The sequence below is a fragment of the Sinohyriopsis cumingii genome, chromosome 10 (assembly GCF_028554795.1).
Source record: "Sinohyriopsis cumingii isolate HCF-2022 chromosome 10, ASM2855479v2, whole genome shotgun sequence".
NCBI classification, from domain to species: Eukaryota; Metazoa; Mollusca; class Bivalvia; order Unionida; family Unionidae; genus Sinohyriopsis; species Sinohyriopsis cumingii.
In genome coordinates this window covers 44,179,213-44,197,249 of record NC_142970.1, presented here as the reverse complement: position 1 = coordinate 44,197,249, position 18,037 = coordinate 44,179,213, and the positions used below count along the sequence as shown (strand labels likewise).

General features: G+C 37.1%; 1 long non-coding RNA gene across 2 annotated transcripts; it reads right to left on the bottom strand.

The window, feature by feature from the left end:
• Positions 1-1,182: 1,182 nt before the first annotated feature.
• On the bottom strand, positions 1,183-17,147 carry LOC149789952 (uncharacterized). 2 transcript variants are annotated; one of them, XR_016423777.1, is made up of 3 exons: positions 16,896-17,147; positions 13,368-13,518; positions 1,183-11,642 (listed from the first exon to the last, which is right to left on the bottom strand). It is a non-coding gene; the product is annotated as an uncharacterized LOC149789952 (long non-coding RNA). The 2 variants fall into 2 exon arrangements; XR_016423778.1 differs by lacking the exon at positions 13,368-13,518.
• Positions 17,148-18,037: the final 890 nt, after the last annotated feature.

The following is an 18,037-nucleotide window of genomic DNA, read 5'->3' as shown; positions in this document are numbered from 1 at the left end:
TAGATAGAAACCTGATCCACAATTAAATCTACAATTATCACCTGAATAGTACCCTGATAAAAGATCAGAAATTCAATTAGCAATTAGATATTACCATGATCCAAGATAAAACATTCAATTCGCATGTGAGTAGTACCATGATCCAAGATAAGGCATTCAGTTAGCACTTAGAGGTTACCCTGATCCAAGATAAGACATTCAGTGAGCATTTAGAGGTTACCCTGATCCAAGACAAGACATTCAATTAGCACTTAGATAGTACCCTGATCCAAGATAGGACATTCAATTAACACTTTGACAGTACCATGGTCCAAGATAAGACTTTCAATCATCACTAAGGTATGTCCCCAATGCAAGACATGACATTCAATTAGTACTTTGGCAGCACACTGAGCCACAATAAGACATTCAATTGGCACCTATACATCACCCTGAAACATGGGAAGTAGCATACTAATTGGGCTGGGCATAAGGAAATAATTGTTGCATTGTCCAGGTGAGCACAGTGTACACTAGTTAATACCCTGCATCACTGTTTATTTCCAATTGCCGATTCATAGGTATTGAGTACAATATTTGTATACACATAATATTAATGTAGTTTCAAATAATGTTCAGTGTTGTTGCTGCAACACAATACAAATGATGAAATCAAACATGAACACTCATCTGCAAACAAAAGAATTCAAGCCAGCACATGAATGCAATGAATGTCACATGGGCAGTGTCACAGAAGCAAGTCACAGTGGTGTGGTGTAGTATGATGTAATGAACATAGAACAGGGGCAATGTCACGTAAGCAATTGAAAGTGGTCTGGGGTGGTATAATGGAATGAACATAGAACAGGGGCAATGTCACGTAAGCAATTGAAAGTGGTCTGGGGTAGTATAATGGAATGAACCTCACAACATGTGTAATGTCACAGAAGCAAGTCACAGTGACCTAGAGTAGTATAATCGAATGAACCTCACAACAACTGTAATGTCACAGAGTATAATGTAATAAACCTCACTACAAGGGTGGTGTCACAGAAGTAAGTCAGAGTGACCTATATTAGGGTAATGCATTCCGTCACACGACAAAGAAAAGGCCATTAATCCATAAACATGGATTCATTTGTCAATACAGAACATTTGTTGAAAATTCATTTGTTGAAATTTAATGTAAAACAAAACAAGCAGTAAAACACAACTGAAAAACATTTATTCAAATAAAGCATCTCTGACACAATTTAAGCACGACCAAACAGTCCCATGCTCTCACTGTACCAACTTGCTCACATAAAATGGTTTAAAATGACAATACTGCATAGTGACACTTTAGACAAAGAATGCGAACCTTTTTAATTGACACAGTTTTGACTAATGCAATGAAAAAGGTGGTGGTGACACGGCTGACAAAAATAATGTAATCCTATTTCTTTATTGCGAATGCATTGTTTGGATTTATTCTGCAAACTGTAAATTTCTCCCAAGATATCGGCCATTCAAAGGTCATGCCTGGCCTTGAGTGCAGAACAGCACAGGAGGCTAGGGTACCAGACAAATATTTGTCATATTGTTTTAGCTAAAGTGAGACAACAGAACAAATGTCTCATACCAAACTTACCACAATAACCAGTCTCTGGATGGATACTACAACACCACATCTGACTGGGAAAGACTACTACACCACATCTGACTGGGAAAGACTACTACACCACATCTGACTGGGAAAGACTACAACACCACATCTGACTGGGAAAGACTACTACACCACATCTGACTGGGAAAGACTACAACACCACATCTGACTGGGAAAGACTACTACACCACAGCTGACTGGGAACGACTACTACACCACAGCTGACTGGGAAAGACTACTACACTACATCTTACTGGGAAAGACTACTACACCACATCTGACTGGAAAGACTACTACACCACAGCTGACTGGGAAAGACTACTACACTACATCTTACTGGGAAAGACTACTACACCATAGCTGACTGGGAAAGACTACTATACCACATCTGACTGGGAAAGACTACAACACCACATCTGACTGGGAAAGACTACTACACCACAGCTGACTGGGAAAGACTACTACACCACATCTGACTGGAAAGACTACTACACCACAGCTGACTGGGAAAGACTACTACACCACAGCTGACTGGGAAAGACTACTACACTACATCTTACTGGGAAAGACTACTACACCATAGCTGACTGGGAAAGACTACTACACCACAGCTGACTGGGAAAGACTACTACACCACAGCTGACTGGGAAAGACTACTATACCACAGCTGACTGGGAAAGACTACTACACTACATCTTACTGGGAAAGACTACTACACCATAGCTGACTGGGAAAGACTACTACATCATAGGTCACTAGGAGAGACTACTACACCATATCTGACTGGGAAAGACTACTACACTACATCTTACTGGGAAAGACTACTACACCATACCTGACTGGGAAAGACTACTACACCACAGCTGACTGGGAAAGACTACTACACTACATCTTACTGGGAAAGACTACTACACCATAGCTGACTGGGAAAGACTACAACACCACATCTGACTGTGAAAAACTAAAATACCATAGCTGAGAAAGACTACTACACCATAGCTGACTGGGAAAGACTACTACACCATAGCTGACTGGGAAAGACTAATACACCACATCTGACTGGGAAAGACTAATACACCACATCTGACTGGGAAAGACTAATACACCACATCTGACTGGGAAAGACTACTGAGCCATAGCTGACTGAGAAAGACTATTACACCACAGCTGACTGGTAAAAACTAATACACCACATCTGACTGGGAAAGGCTACTACACCATAACTGACCGAGAAAGAGTACTACACCATAGCTGACTGGGAAAGACTACTACACTATAGTTGACTAAGATAGACTGCTACACCATAACTGACTAGGAAAGACTGCTACACCATAGCTGACTGGGAAAGACTAATATACCATAGCTGACTGAGAAAGACTGCTACACCATAGCTGACTGGGAAAGACTAATATACCACAGCTGACTGAGAAAGACTACTACACCACAGCTGACTGACAAGCCTGAAAAAACAAAGTTTGTTTCTTGTATACAACTGAATATCATATACAAACAGACACATGATACTATGTACCGTTGCTGATACTTGGTACAGTTGCTGATACTTGGTACAGTTACTCAGGAAGAAACACTAGGTACAGTTACTCAGGAAGAAATACTAGGTACAATTACTCAGGAAGAAATACTAGGTACAGCTACTCAGGAAGACAAAATAAAATTTGCTAGAGATTCAATTATTAATGACTGCAATTTGATACAATAGAAGCTGATTGGCTCAAATAAATCTGTGATTCTTCAAATGTAGTGAACTGGCATTTGGGACAAGAGGATTGGCTCAAATAGATCTGTGATAATTCAAGTGTAGTTACCTGGCATTTGGGACAATCTGATTAGCTCAAATAGATCTGTGATACTTCAAGTGTAGGTAACTGGCATTTGGGACAGGAGGATTGGCTCAAATAGATCTGTGATAATTCAAGTGTAGTTACCTGGCATTTGGGACAATCTGATTAGCTCAAATAGATCTGTGATACTTCAAGTGTAGTTAACTGGCATTTGGTACAAGCTGATTGGCTCAAATAAATCTATGATACTTTTAGTGTAGTTACCTGACATTTGGGACAAGAGGATTGGCTCAAATAGATCTGTGATACTTTTAGTGTAGTTACCTGACATTTGGGACAAGCTGAATAGCCCAACAGTAACATAATATTATAACCCCAAAGTTATGACATTTCCAAATCGAGATTCCATGTCTAACAGAAAAATCAGTATTTCTGATATCATAGTCATGACACTTCCAGACAGTGTGACTATGGCAATCAGTAAAACAGAACTAATTACGTCATAGTCACGACACTTCCAATTTGAGTATCTATGGCTAACAGCAAAACAGTACTCCTAACCCTATAGAAATGTCACTTCCAAATGGAGTGTCCTTGTGTTAGGGTAAAGCAATACTATAACCTTCTGGTCATGATACTTCCAATGCCTGGGTTAACAGTAAAACAGTAATCCTGTAATCAGAATAACTGCACTTCTATATGGACTGTCCTTGCCAAACAACAAAACAGTATTCCTGACCCCCAGTCATGACACTCCCAAAATAAGTGTCCATGCCAACAGTACAATAACATTCATGACCCCCCCAGTCATGACACTCCCAAAATAAGTGTGCATGCCAAAAGTACAGTAGTATTTATGACACCCAAAATAAGCTTCCATGCCAACAGTACAGTAGTATTCATGACACCCAAAATAAGTGTCCATGACAACAGTACACTAGTATTCATGACACCCAAAATAAGTGTCCATGACAACAGTACACTGGTATTTGTGACACCCAAAATAAGTATCCATGTCAACAGTACAGTATTATTCATGACACCCAAACTAAGTATCCATGTCAACAGTACAGTAGTATTCACAAGACTCAAAATAAGTATCCATGTCAACAGTACAGTAGTATTCATGACACCCTAAACAAGTGTCCATGCCAACAGTACAATAATATTCATGACCCCATAGTCATGATACCCAAAATGAATTTCCATTACAAGCACTTAAACAGTACTTCTGATCGCATAATAATGACAATTTGAAAAGGAGTGTTGATGTCTAATAGTAAAACAATATTCTGCCTCCTGAGTCATGGCACTTAAAAATAGTGTCTGTGACTAACAGCAGAACAGTATTCCTGACTCATGACACTTATTTCCTTACCAAGCATTAAAGCAGTACTCAGCCCCAGTATTTGTGACACTAATGGATGTCCAAATATATTCTGCTTACCAAACAGTAAAACATGACTTGGACCACATTGATGTGACAATTTCAAATGGAGTACCCTTGCACAACAGTACTCTGCAAGATGACTGCAGAGCAAAGAATCCTCCTTTTTATGTACACAGCAAGGTGAAGACAGAGCAAAGAATCCTCCTTCTTATGTACTCAGCAAGGTGAAGACAGAGCAAATAATCCTTCTTTTTATGTACACAGCAAGATGAAGACAGAGCAAAGAATCCTTCTTTTTATGTACACAGCAAGATGAAGACAGAACAAAGAATCCTCTTTTTTATGTACTCAGCAAGGTGAAGACAGAGCAAAGAATCCTCCTTTTTATGTACTCAGCAAGGTGAAGACAGAGCAAAAAATCCTCCTTTTTATGTACTCAGAAAGGTGAAGACAGAGCAAAGAATCCTCCTTTTTATGTACTCAGCAAGGTGAAGACAGAGCAAAGAATCCTCCTTTTTATGTACTCAGCAAGGTGAAGACAGAGCAAAGAATTCTTCAGTAAATGACATTATGATTAATGTAAATGTCATAAAGTTTTATTATACATTGTCACACAGTCATCTATTGGACCTCAGGTCACAATTAGCATTTAACAACAAACCAAATATCTAATGGAAACTTTCATTTTGAATTTCCAATGTCATGGATTCAGATTGAGATAAACACACTGCTTACAATACAATGATTCAGGTCAGGTAGAAAATGAACTTGCTTTTCAATAAGGTCAAGTCCATAATAAAATTAACCATACCATAAAAGGAACAAAAAAACAAACATATAATACAAATACGATATAAATAACACTATGAGAGATGAACATGTAAATGGTAGGCATGTGAATGGTCTGCATGTAAATGGTATAAATGAAAATGGTATGCATGTAAATGTTATGCATGTAATTGGTATGCATGTAATTGTTATGCATGTAAATGGTATGCATGTAAATGGCATGCTTGGAAATGGTACAAATAAAAATGGCATACATGTAAATAGTACACATAAATGTTATACATCTAAATGGTATACATGTAAATGGCATGCATGCAAATGGTATACATGTAAATGGTATGCATGTAAATGGTATGGATGTAAATGGTCTGCATGTAAATGTATGGATGTAAATGGTCTGCATGTAAATGGTATGCATGTAAATGAACTGCATGTAAATGGTCTGCATGTAAATGGTATGCATGTAAATGGTATACATGTAAATGGCATGTAGGTATATGATATATATGTTAATGGTCTGCATGTAAATGGTATGCATGTAAATGGTATGGGTGTACATGTATATGGTATACAGGAAACTGGTATGTATGTAAATGGTATGCATGTAAATGGTATGCATGTAAATGGCATGCATGTAAATGGTGTGCATGTAAATGGTATACATGTAAATGGTATGGATCTAAATGGCATGCATGTAAATGGTATGCATGTAAATGGTCTCCATGTAAATGGCATGGATGTAATTGGTATGCATGTAAAAGGAATGCATTTAAATCATCTGCATGTTAATGGATTGCATGTAAATGGTCTGCATATAAATTGTATGCATGTAAATGGTAAGCATGTAATTGGTATGCATGTAAATGGCAAGCATGTAATTGGTCTGCAAGTAAATGGTATGCATGTAAATAGTATCCATGTAATTGGTATGCATGCATGCAAATGGTATGCATTTAAATGGTCTGCAAGTAAATCATATGCATGTAAATCATATGCATGTAATTGATATGCGTGTAATTGGTATGCATGTAATTAGCACGAATGTAAATATTATGCATGTAAACAGTCTACATGTAATTGGCATGCATGTAATTGGTCTAGATGTAATTTGTATGAATGTAAATGGTATGCATTTAAATGGCATGCATGTAATTGGTATGTATGCATGTAAATGGTCTACATGTAAATAACATCAATGTAAAAGGAATTCATGTAAATGGTATGCATGTAAATGACATGCATGTACTTGGCATGCATGTAAATGCTCTGCATGTATATGATATACATGTAAATGTTCTGCATGTAAATGGTCTACATGTAATTGGCATGCATGTAAATGGTATGCATGTATGCAAATGGTATGCATTTAAATGGTCTGCATATAAATAGTACACATGTAAATGGTCTGCATGTAAATGGTCTACATGTAACTGGCATGCATGTAAATGGTCTGCAAGTAAATGGTATGCATGTAAATGGTATGCATGTAAATTTGTCTTCATATTAATGGTATGCATGTAAATGGTCTGCATGTAAATGGTACGCATGTTCTGCATGTAAATGCTCCACATGTAAATGTCATGCATGTAAATGGTATGCATATAAATGTTATGCATGCAATTGGTATACATGGAAATGTTAGGCATGTAAATGGTATATGTAAATTGTATGCATTCATGTAAATGGTATTCCTGTAATTGGCATGCATGTACATGGTATGCATGCTAATGGTATGCATGCTAATGGTCTGCATGTTAAAGGACTGCATGTAAATGGTGTGCATGTAAAAGGTATGCATGTAAACGGCATGCTAATGGTCTGCATGTTAATGGCATGCATCCTAATGGTCTGCATGTAAATGGTCTACATGTAAATGGACTGCATGAAAATGGTATGCATATATTTGGTATGCATGTGAATGGTATGCATGTAAATGGTATGCATGTAACTGGTATGCATGTGAATGGTATCCACACCAATGGTCTATACGTAAATGGTATGCATGCTAATGGTCTGCATGTAAATGGTATGCATGTAAATGGTATGCATGTGAATGGTATCCACACCAATGGTCTATATGTAAATGGTATGCATGCTAATGGTCTGCATGTAAATGATATGCATGTAAAAGTTATGCATGTAAATGGTATGCAGGTAAATGGTATACATGTATTTGGTATGCATGTAAATGGTCCGCATGTACATGGTCTACATGTAATCGGTATGCATGTAAATGGTATGCATGCATGTAAATGGTCTACATGTAATCGGTATGCATGTAATTGGTATGCATGTAAATGGTCTGCATGTAATTGGCCTGCATGTAAATAATACACATGTAAATGGTATACATGTAATCGGTATGCATGTAAATGGTATGCGTGCATGTAAATGGTCTGCATGTAATCGGTATGCATGTAAATGGTATGCATGTAAATGGTCTGCATGTAATTGGCCTGCATGTAAATAATACACATGTATATGGTATACATGTAAATGGTATGCTTGTAAATGGTATGCATGTAATTGGTATGCATGTAACTGGTCTACATGTAATTGGTATGCATGTAACTGGTCTGCATGTAAATAGTCTGCATGTAAATGTTAAGCATGCAATTGGTATGCATGTAAATGGCATGCACGTAAATGGTATGCATGTAATTGGTATACATGTAAATGGTATACATGTAAATGGTATACATGGAAATGTTCCGCATGTAAATGGTAAGCATGTAATTGGTATGCATGTAAATGGTAGCCATGTGAATGGTATATGTAAATTGTATGCATTCATGTTAATGGTATGCATGTAATTGGTATACATGTAAATGGTATACATGGAAATGGTATACATGGAAATGTTCGGCATGTAAATGGTACGCATGTAATATGAATGGTACATGTAAATTGTATGCATTCATGTTAATGGTATGCATGTAAATGGTATGCATGTAATTGGTATGCATGGAAATGGTAGCCATGTGAATGGTATATGTAAATTGTATGCATTCATGTTAATGGTATGCATGTAAATGGTATGCATGTAAATGGTAGCCATGTGAATGGTATATGTAAATTGTATGCATTCATGTTAATGGTATGCATGTAAATGGTATGCATGAAGATGATCTACAAGTACATGGCATGCTTGTAAATGGTATTCCTGTAAATGGCATGCATGCTAATGGTATGCATACTAATGGTTTCCATGTAAAAAGACTGGATGTAAATGGTGTACATTTAAATGGTACGCATGTAAAAGTTATGCATGTAAACGGCATCATAATGGTCTGTATGTAAATGGCATGCATGTGAATGGTACGCATGTAAATGGTATGCATGCTAATGGTCTGCATGTCAATGGTGCTACATGTAAATGGTATGCATGTAATTGGTACGCATGTGAATGGTATGCATGCTAATGGTCTGCATGTAAATGGTGCTACATGTAAATGGTATGCATGTAAATGTCATGCATGTAATTGGTATGCGTGTGAATGGTATGCATATAAATGGTATGCATGTAAATGGTACGCATGTGAATGGTATGCATGTGAATGGTATGCATGCTAATGGTCTGCATATAAATGGTGGTACATGCAAATTGTATGCATTTAAGTGGTCTGCATGTAAATGGTCTACATGTAAATGGCATGCTTGTAAATGGTATACATGTAAATGGTATGCATGTAAATGGTAAATGTAAATTGTATGCATTTAAGTGGTCTGCATGTAAATGGTAAATGTAAATGGTAAGCATGTAATTGGTATGCATATAAATGGTGACCATATGAATGGTATATGTAAATTGTATGCATTCATGTTAATGGTATGCATGCAAATGGTATGCATGCAAATGGTCTCCAAGTACATGGCATGCTTGTAAATGATATTCCTGTAAATGGTGTACATGTAAACGGCATGCATGTAAAAGTTATGGATGTAAATGGCATCCTAATGGTCTGTATGTAAAAGGTCTGCATGTATATGGTATGCATGTAATATGCCTGCATGTAAATGGTATACATGTAAATATTCCGCATGTAAATGGCCTGCATAAAGATGGCCATAATGTAATTGGTATGCACATAAATGGTATACATATAAATGTTATACATGTAAGTGGTCTGCAAGTAAATGGTATACATATAAATTGTATGCATGTAAATCATATACATGTAATTGGTATGCATGTAAATAGTCTTCATGTAAATGGTCTGCATGTAAATGGTCTGTATGTGAATAGCATGCATGTTAATTGCATGCATGTAAATGGTATGCATGTAATCGGTTTGCATGTAAATGGTATACTTGTAAATGGTATGCATGTAAATGGTTTGCATGTAATCGGTATGCATGTAAATGGTCTGCATGTACATGCTCTGAATCTAAATGGTCTCCGTGTAAATGATATGCATACAAAAGTTATGCATGTAAATGGTGTGCATGTAAATGGTATACATGTAATCGGTATGGATGGAAATGGTCTGCATGTAAATGGTCTACATGTAATCAGTATGCATGTTAATGGTCTACATGTAATCAGTATGCATGTAAATGGTATGCATGCATGTAAATGGTATGCATGTTAATTGCATGCATGTAAATGGTCTTCATGTAAATGGTATCCATGTAAATTATCTGCATGTATATGGCCTGCATAAAAATGGCCTGCATGTAAAAGGTCCGCATGTAAATGGTATGAATGTAAATGGTATATATGTAAATGGTATGCATGTAAATGGTATGCATGTAAATAGTTGGTAAAATAGCTATAGCAAGATAATGTCTCTATTTGTAATGTTTAATGCAACTCCAACTTTAAATAAAATCTGTCATAGCCATTGGTAGTACACTCTTGTGATGTCATCTCACTTAATCATTGGTTGTACACTCTTGTGATGTCATCTCACTTAGCCATTGGTTGTACACTCTTGTGATCTCATCTTACTTAGCCACTGTTAATACACTCTTGTGATGTCGCCTCACTTAATAATTGGTTGTACGCTCTTGTGATGTCGTCTCACTTAATCGTTGGTAGTACACTCTTGTGATGTTGTCTCACTTAATCATTGGTTGTACACTCCTGTGATGTCGTCTCATTTAGCCATTGGTAGTACACTCCTGTGATGTCATCTCACCTAATCATTGGTTGTACACTCTTGTGATGTCATTTCACTTAACCATTGGTTGTACACTCTTGTGATGTCGTCTCATTTAGCCATTGGTAGTACAGTCTTGAGATGTTGTCTCACTTAATCATTGGTAGTACACTCTTGTGATGTCGTCTCATTTAGCCATTGGTAGTACACTCTTGTGATGTCGTCTCACTTAATCATTGGTTGTACACTCTTGTGATGTCGTCTCATTTAGCCATTGGTAGTACACTCCTGTGATGTTGTCTCACTTAATCATTGGTAGTACACTCTTGTGATGTCGTCTCATTTAGCCATTGGTAGTACAGTCTTGTGATGTTGTCTCACTTAATCACTGGTAGTACACTCTTGTGATGTCGTCTCATTTAGCCATTGGTAGTACACTCCTGTGATGTCATCTCACCTAATCATTGGTTGTACACTCTTGTGATGTCATCTCACTTAATCATTGGTTGTACACTCTTGTGATGTCGTCTCATTTAATCATTGGTTGTACACTCTTGTGATCTCATCTTACTTAGCCATTGGTAGTACACTCTTGTGATGTGTGATGTCATCTCACTTAGCCATTGGTTGTACACTCTTGTGACGTGATCTCATTTAACCCCTGGCTGTACCCTCTTGTTAGGTGAGACAGTACTTAATCAACTTCATCCTGCATAGACAAATTAGCGTGTATGAGACCTCATGAAGAATTTACTTACTGACTCCACCCTGCATAAACAGGACAGTTCAGGAGCTGATGGCCAGAATGATCATAAGAATGCAACCTATGATACGGCAAATATCAAAGTCATACTTCACACCTCTTAATGCTGAGTGCCAAGTGAGGAAGCTGTTAGTACCATTCTTGTAAGTCTATGGTATGACACAGCCAGTACCTATAGCAGAATAATACAAACAGTACAAATATCAGATGAGAAGAAAAGTCAAAAAGAACAATGCTACAATGATAAAACAATAAACAGCAGAAACAGTACAACAGTACAAATAGTAGAATAGAACAAATTAGAATAGTACACATATGAAAACAAGACTGAAAAACAGCTAATAATCCCAAAATCTTGGTAATATTGTTCTATGTAGGGCAAATGATAATATACAAGTGTTCCAAACATCATGCAATGATTTTTAATACAATCGATTAACACTGCTGTGTAATAATTATCTGAGCGGTATCAAATTAACACTGCTGTGTAATAATTATCTGAGAGGTATCAAATCGTGCATGCTTTTGATCCAAATGTTCATTAGGAACCAACAATCAAATGACAGCTGTTTTAATTTCCTTGTCTGTTAAGATCTAAAGTGCTCATCAAATGATACATATAATAGACAAGAAAACATGCCATAGGTACATACAGATATGGAACTTGACCATACGCATATACAGACATTGAACAAAGCCATCAGTAAATACACAGAACCATGCCACAACCACAAACAGACATTGAACATGCATTAAGCACACACATACAATTAACCATGACACAACCACAAACAGAGATTGAATATGCTTTAAGCACACACATTCAATTAACCATACCACAATGACAAACAGACACTGAACATGCTTTAAGCACACACATACAATTAACCATGACACAACCACAAACACAGATTGAATATGCTTTAAGCACACACATACAATTAACCATGACACAACCACAGACACTGAACATGCTTTAAGCACACACATACAATTAACCATGACACAACCACAAACATACATTGCACATGCTTTAAGTCCACACATACAATTAACCATGACCCAACACAGACATTGAATATGCTTTAAATACACATATACAATTAACCATGACACAACCACAAACAGAGATTGAACATGCTTTAAGCACACACATACAATTAACCATGACACAACCACAAACATACACTGAACATGCTTTATGCACACACATACAATTAACCATGCCACAACCACAAGCAGACATTGAACATGCTTTATGCACACACATACAATTAACCATGACACAACCACAAACATGCATTGAACATGCTTTATGCACACACATACAATTAACCATGCCACAACCACAAACAGACAATGAACATGTATTAAGCACACACATACAATTAACCATGCCACAACCACAAACAGACACTGAGCATGCTTTAAACACACACATACTATTAACCATGACACAACCACAAACAGAAATTGAATAAGCTTTAAGCACACACTTACAATTAACCATGACAACCACAAACAGAGATTGAATATGCTTTAAGCACACACATACAATTAGCCATGCCACAACCACAAACAGAGATTGAATATGCTTTAAGAACACACATACAATTAACCATGCCACAACCACAGAGATTGAACATGCTTTAAGCACACACATACAATTAACCATGCCACAACCACAAACAGAGATTGAATATGCTTTAAGCACAAACATACAATTAACCGTCCATGCCACAACCACAAACAGAGACTGAATATGCTTTAAGCACAAACATACAATTAACCATGCCACAACCACAAACAGACATCGAACATGCTTTAAGCACACACATACAATTAACCATGACACAACCACAAACAGAGATTGAATATGCTTTAAACACACACATACAATTAACCATGCCACAACCACAGACATTGTTGCTGTTATTGCTGCAGGTGGAGGAAGAACCCTGAAAATCCCTGGAAAGAACCAACAACCCTCGAGAAGCTACTGGCAATCTTTCTCTCATACCCACATTGACTGAATCCGAGACTTGATCCTACAAAGACAGAGATGAGATGGTACTGATCCATAACGGAGAGTGCTTTAGACCACTCTGCCACTTGGGGACCCCAAACAGACATTGTACATGCTTTAAGCAAACAAAAACAATTAAACATGACACAAGCACAAACAGACACTGCACATGCTTTAAGTACACACATACAATTAACCATGTCACAATCACAAACAGACATTGCACATGCTTTAAGCACACACATACAATTAACCATGCCACATCTACAAACAGACATTGCACATGCTTTAAGCACACACATACAATTAACCATGCCACAACTACAAACAGACATTGCACATGCTTTAAGCACACACATATAATTAACCATGCCACAAGCAGAAACAGACACTGCACATGCTTTAAGCACACACATACAATTAGCCATGCCACAAGCACAAACAGACATTGCACATGCTTTAAGCACACACATACAACTAACCATGCCAAAAGCACAGACAGACATTGCACATGCGTTAAGCAAACACATACAATTAACCATGACACATCTATAAACAGACATTGCACATGCTTTAAGCACACACATACAATTAACCATGCCACAACTACAAAGAGACATTGCACGTGCTTGAAGCACACACATACAATTAGCCATGCCACAAGCACAAATAGACATTGAACATGCTTTAAACACACATACAATTAACCATGCCACAAGCACAAACAGACATTGCACATGCTTTAGGCACACACATACAATTAGCCATGCCACAAGCACAAACAGACATTGAACATGCATTAAGCACACGTACAATTAACCATGCCAAGAGCTCAAACAGACATTGAACATACTTTAAGCTGCTAAAAGCACAGAAAGATACTGAACCATGCCATAAACACACAAAGACTTGGAAACTAAGCCGTCTGCACACAGATAAATGGAAACCATGCCATAAACCTACAGACACTGAACCGTACCATAAGCACACACAAACACTGAGCTATGTGATAAGCACACACAGCCATCAAGACATGCCATACACACAGAGACGCTGAGTCATGATATAAACCTATTCAGACATTGAGCCATGCCATAAACACACAAGAAACATTAAGCCATGTGATAAGCTCACACAGAGATCAAGAAATACCATATACACACAATGACATTCAGCCATGATATAAAAACATTCAGACATTGAGACATGCTATAAACACACAAGAAACATTAAGTCATGTCATAAGCACACACAGACACTGAGCCATGTCATAAGCACACACAGCCATCAAGACATGCCATACACACACAGCCATCAAGACATGCCATAAACACAGACATTCAGCCATGATATAAAAACATTCATACATTTAGCCATGCCATAAACACACAAACAACATTGAGCCATGCCATAAGCACACACAGGCATTGACCCATGACATGAGCACACACCTATACTGAACATGCCATAAGCACACACATATACTGAGCCATGCATAAGCACAGACACTGAACAATATCATAAGCACACACACAGACATTGAGCCATGCCATAAGCACAAATATTGAGTGATGTCATAAGCACACACAGACATTGAGCCATGCCATAAGCACACACAGACATTGAGCTATGCCATAAGAACACCCACTGAATGATGCCATAGGCACACAGACATTGAGCCATGCCATAAGCACACCTATTGAATTAGGCATTGAGGCATGCCATAAGCACCCACAGACATAGAACCATGCCATAAAAACACACAGACATTAAGCCATGTCATAAGCACACACAGGCAATGTGCCATGCCATAATCACACACATCAAACCATGCCATAAGCAGAAATACTGAGCAATGATACAAGCACACAAATATATGGAACCATGCCATAAGCACAGTCAGACATTGAGCCATGCCATAAGCACACACAGGCATTGAGCCATGCCATAAGCACACACATCAAACCATGCCATAAGCAGAAATACTGAGCAATGATACAAGCACACAAATACATGGTTCCATTTTTATTTTTACTGAGGTTAAAGTCTACTTGTTTTAGAAATCAAGTATATTCTAGAAGCAAGTTAGTTTTGAATTTGAAGAAAAATTGGACATTATCCTGGTTCTGTTGTTGTGTCTTAGCTTTTTATAAAAAGGTTGTTTATTTCAGAATTACTCATTCCATATCTTAATATCAGTTGCTAAATTACACTATGGAATTATTGTGATTTCATACATGAACATTTTAGATTTTATCACTGTGATACATCAAGACTGTTAGCAAATCAACACTATTCCAGGATAATGGCATATAACACATACAAGACTGGAATTTATTTGGAACACCAATGAAATTCATTCAGAATAATCTAAATGTTTGTACTGTGACATAATATTTTAGGACTATTTGAGATTTAAATCACAATATTGTAAGTTGCTTTTTAAATTTTCACTTTGTATTGTATGGAAATAAATCATTTGCTAAATCTAATAATACTTTATTGGTTTTACTGTTTTCTGTTACTTAGTTTAGGACCATTAACTCATAACATGATGGATTTTTTCCATTACTTAGTTTAAGACCATAGACTCACAACAGGAATTAGTGCCATCAATGACATTTACCACATATTAATTTCTATGCAGCTTGTTAAATTTGAGGAGTCACAGCGCTGGCTGCACTCCATCAATATCCAAATTAAATATAATTGGGTTATTTGATAATAATTCTTCTCTTTTATAATAATTTGATTCCGCATCAACCTATGCCACACTTAATGATGTACTTTAAGCTAGTATTTACCTTTTGAAATGAATACATTATTACAAGTCATTATTTTTTAACATGAATAGTATGCACAAATCATGAGAATATTGGAGACAAATAGTTTGCAATGATTTCCTTTTAGCTGCTATATTATGATAGAAAATATTACACACTGTTCAGTAAAAGATATAAATAAATTAAAAAAAAAAAGATAAATGCATCTTCTTAATTTTAGTTAAGGTTTTGCAAGGACCCTGCACACAACTTAGAGAGTAATGAAACAGGCAGTTTTCTAGTCTTTACGGTAATTGCATCCTTCAAAATCAGGACCAAGTCTCTTTGTCAATTACTACAATCAACGACTTGCAAGATCACCATACAACACTATATACAAGCGATTTGGAAATAGCATGAATCAGTCGCCAAACCCGGTATAATACGGTCAGCAAAACCCGAGTCAACCGATACCGTAATCATGAGAATGACCCAATTGATTCAGAATGAATACGTTGATAATAATTACGGAATCAAGTAAATCTGACTTCACGGGAATGGGGAAGGCTAAACTGGTTTTTGTTTTTTTTTAAACGATATACAATTTTCTGATGGGAAGAAAAGCAGTTAAAATTACCCTCATAAAGGCTGCCGGAAGCAAAGATCAGCTGATTACAGATGCGTATACATGTACGGGTAGCCTCCTGATGATTTGGAAAGTCACAAGTTTGACATGATAAGGAGACATTTTCTAGATGGGAGCCGATTATGGAGATAACGTGTGATCACTAGAGATGATATTTAATAGACGTCACAGCTTCTTATACAACATACTGGACTTCGTCATATAGATTACTCAATGAACCCGTCCTCAGTCGCTGTCATCGCATAAAACTCAATGGGCATGCGCAGGACAGGTCGAGACTAATGAGCCCGTATGGAAGGTGGCACAAGTTACCAAATTCCGGTTAAGCAGCAAATTGTGGATAAATTGTGAATAAAGCATTTTCCCTGGTATCAATAACATATCCATTTTGGTGTGAATAATTATCCTGTTTACATACGTTTATCCTCTTATGATGATTTAGGATTTTCACATTTTTTCCAAGTTGTCCAATATTGTTCACATATTCCAAAAGACATCCAAATTCCAAGCCTTAGCTAAGTTCTGACTGTAGAATATGTAAGGCCTGGGAATTTTCGATTTTGCATCGAACAAATCGATTCACAAGCGACCAGACCCCTAAATTCCCTTCTGAAGGAGATGTAATCCACCCGGCTTTACCTAGTCGGTAACACCCTAACTAGCCTTCGATTACGAATCGGAATGAATGCTTTATATAAAAGATGACCTAGCTAACCGTCGATTACTATTCCAAATTAATGATTTATATAAAGATAACCCAGCTGACCTGCGATTAAAAATCCGAATAAATGCTTTATATAAAGATACTGCCATCAAAATTAGGTTGATATAACACAGAGTGGATATTTAAAAAATTCCTTACAATTACAGCCTGATGCCGTTATATGTGATTTTTGCCTTATTCGCTCCATCACCCCAGTAAGGGAAGGCCATATTTCCTTTTATATGGATGTGAGGCTTTAGCGGTCGACAAGTAATTGGAACCATTGTTTTCGGGTAACGCTGGATCATTAAGGCACGAGAGAATAATAATAAATATATGTATGTATATATGTATGTATGTATGTATGTATGTGTTGGTAACTTCTATATGTTATTGTTCGTCGTGTCGTCATAATTCTCCACACCTTGTC